Raw genomic sequence first — 3,865 nt, 5'->3', positions numbered from 1 at the left:
ATGCTTTATTATCACCTGTGCCGAACCATAATGCCCGGTGGGTATAATCGGCTATAATTTCTTTATTGTATAGTGTAGGATTATTCTACGTTTCTATGCCTTGGTCTCTTTGTTGTATAGTGTATGTTTTTTAGAGGTGATAGTATTGAGTAGGATAATTATTTGAATATGCTATATCGTTCAAACGGGGGTCAACTCGCCCAAATGTTGTAGTGACCATGGCCATCCATGGGCCGTACGGTCCATGGGCCATGTACGGGCCATAGGATCCATGGGCCTTCAATGGGCCATTGGATCCATGGGCCTTCAATGGGCCTTCGGGTCCATGGGCCCTCTACGTCTCGTAGGATCCATGGGCCTTGTATGGACCGACTCATTTATGGGTCTTGTACGGGCCTTTAATGGGCCGTAGACGTGCCTTTAATGGAAACCATATGTTTTATGGGCTGACCATAACGGGACGTTAATAGGCCGTATTTGGTGATGCTATTAAAATGGCCCAACAGATTAACGGTCCACAAACAGGCCGACTGTAACGACGGGCTGAATTTGGCCCACAAGTAACCGAATGTTGTAAATGAGCCCAAGAATAAATGGGCCCTCAGAAGGCCGAAAGATAACTTGGGCTAGAAACGGCCCAACGGAATAATGGGCCATTAATGGGTATAAAGTGATACAGTGTTCATTACGGGCCAGTTTCACCACGGCCCGTTAATGCGTGTAAAGTGATACACTATTCATTACGGGCCAGTTTCACCATGGGCCGTTAATGGGCCAAGAGTTACAAAGGGCCTCATATGGGCCGAAAGACGTCATGGGCCATACATGGGCCAGAAGTGAAAATGGGCTGGAATCATATTGGATGGCCCAGATGATGCTACTGGGCCTAATTCGGATAGGGCGTAACGGGCCTTGGGTTAGCGGGCTGTAAATGGGCTATATGCGAACAAGCCATTAACAGGCTTTCCATGGGCCGGCCCGCCACCTTTTAACCAAGTCAAACGGGCTGGCCTTTTCACAGGAATGGGCCTCTGTTGGGCCGTGCCACATGTCGACGTATCATAGGCGCCTTCTGTCCAATGAGTGGATGACATCTGTCCCAACAATGAACCGACACGTGTTTCCTCTAGCCAATGATGATTTTACACGTGGAAAATCCCCATTGGTCGGGGCTGTTAACGGGTTATCGGATCCAAAACCCGACCCGATAGCTTAACGGCGTTCCGTTACGGTGGATGCCACGTGTCGGTCACCCTTGACGAAAGAACTGCTGTGACGCGCGATTTATCGTCATGGAAGTGGACACTTCCGTGATGATAATTTTTGTAATGTCATGGAACACTTCTACGACAGCACAGGTATGACTATCTTGATTCTGTCATAAAATCGTCATGGATGTACATGCATGACAAAAAACGCGACCTACTGTGACAAACACGTATCATCACGGAAGTGTATTTTTTTGTAGTGGGAACGACACGGAGCCAGGGAAGGCTCGGCAGTTGTTTCCCATGCGGAGGGGAGTACGACTGTACGAGGGTTTACTGGTTCGTCTGCCGTCACCGGAGAATAACAACAGGTGTGGGTGAGTAGAGAGATGGCTACCCCAGCGATGGGAGTACGATGGGGCGGTGAGGCCTGCGCGACAGCACATTCGGCCGCGAGGAAGAGGGAGCAGGCAGTCCTGCCGGCGCTTGTTTGAGCGGCTAGAGCAGGAAGAGCAGAGATTGAAGAAGCAGGACAGCCGTTGGATGGACATCCAACAATCACTGCTTGTGCGTCAACCTTTTTTTAGGAAAGCCTCAAATATGTGGAAAACAGCATACAGGCGATCTGCCATTATTTCTAATAATTTACAGCCCATTTGCTAATTCTTACGGTTTTTTTGGAGCCCATATTCTTTTTGTTAGCATTACAGCCCATATTGTGGCCACGGTTAAAAAATTATACGAAATTTTGCATATGTTGGTGCGGTCAAAACTATATTTAATCCCGAAATTTCGAGTCACATTCAGACTGATTTTAAAAATGAATGTATATCAATATAAAATCCAATAAATTGTCCACGCATAAAAATCAATGCGATTTAAAATCTCGAAATGAAAAAAAGATATTTGAAACTAATTGTCGGTTTGATGTGTTTTAAAAATGTACAACCTATCTCTCATTACTGATAGGTCATTTTCTCGGCCAGCCGAATGAAGCTCTCCTCGTCTTGAAAGATTTGCAGCCCAACAGGCCTGACAAAGCGACTTACTTGACAAATCACAAAAAAACTGGGCTAGCTATATTCAGAAAGAAAAAAACTACTGGGCTGGTCTGTGGTAAACATAAAAGAAAAGGATGTCTTGACATGCCAGAGTGTGCCGCATAGCCCAGTTGACACCCTGCTTCCGTCTCAAAAACAAATTAGATAAATGCCACTCCAGTTATGGTGATTCATAAATATGCCAGTGCAATTTCCAAACTTTGGAAAATGCCACTGCAATTTTTGCAAACTTCGAAAAACGCCACTGCAATTTGCAAACTTTGAAAAACGCCACTCCAGACTTCGAAAATGCCAGTGGAAATGGCATGAAATGGCATTTTTCAAAGTTTGGAAATTGCAGTGGCATTTCTCAGAAATACCAGATTTGGAGTGGCATTTATTAAATTAACCCAAAACAAAAATAACTGGGCGAGCTGCTGGGTCCCTGGTGTCAGCCGCTCGTTGTGCAATTCTCTCGTTTATTGACTGCGTTGACAATGGCATGGGACCCAGATGTCAGAAATCCATTAGGAGGAGCCATTTTTTTATTGGCTTGAAATAAGGAGGCACTTTCTTGCGTACTGCCATGACCTTGGTGGGTCCCTGTTGTCATCCTCTCCACGTACAATCATCTCCTGATTGTGTACGCGTCAACTTGGTAGGCCCACAAGTCAGCCTCTAAATCCGTGGAGGACAAATACAACCAATTTAAAAAAATAACATTCCATTCCATACGTTCAAATGGAAAGTTCAACATTCAGAGTAAAGTAACAGGTCTGATCCACATATAGAGTACTGAACTTCCACGTTGACAACCATCATAGCCAAGTTAACTATCTACTCCCACTAATACTCTAGTAGCATACAAGTACTAACTTACTCTTAGCTAACTAGACGATGCTGGCCGCCATCTGTGGTACACGCTAGACGCTGGCACCGGCATCCTCTGCCTCGCCTCGGACTTGCCAGAGGTGCGATAGGGAGTGTTGCTCACGCGTTGGCCCTTTCCATGCCGGCGTGGTCCACCGAAGCTTCGGCTTCTAAGCGGGAAACCCACTTGACGAGCTGGTAGTAAAAATCGGCATCGCGAACGCGTGCGTGCCCGACAGCCTCGAGGGCCATTTGCCGGGCGCCGGCCTCCACGTTATCGGCCTAGTTGCGGGCGCTCTGCTCGCGACTAAGAGCGTTGGTGTGCTGCTGCTCCATGTCCCGCTGGCGATGCAAATCGGCGATACGCTGCTCCTCCGCCAGGCGGTCGCGCTCCAACAACTCCTGCTCCTCCGCTAGGCAGTCGCGCTCCAATAAGTCCTCGATCTCCGCATTGCCATCTAAAGACAGAAAGAATGCCTCCTCCCTCCGTCTGCCTTCTGGTCAAAAACCGAACACTAGTTCCGGCGGTGACCGCCTCCGGCCTCACCTACCACGGACCGGAGGGGGCATGGCGGACGTGGCGAGGGCGAGGATAAGTGGAGAGCGACGTCGGGCCGGTGGGGGCTTATGAGGATATAGCAAGTTGGGTCACGGTGCCACTAGAGAAGGCCGGGAAACAGTATTTATAGGCGGAAGGTAGCGCGACGGTCATCAGAATTCAATGCATAAGCACGCATGGCTTAGCGC

The sequence above is a fragment of the Triticum dicoccoides genome, chromosome 5B, assembly GCF_002162155.2.
Source record: "Triticum dicoccoides isolate Atlit2015 ecotype Zavitan chromosome 5B, WEW_v2.0, whole genome shotgun sequence".
Classification (NCBI taxonomy): domain Eukaryota; kingdom Viridiplantae; phylum Streptophyta; class Magnoliopsida; order Poales; family Poaceae; genus Triticum; species Triticum dicoccoides.
The sequence above is the reverse complement of the archived record's forward strand: the minus strand, read 5'-3'. Positions refer to the sequence as shown.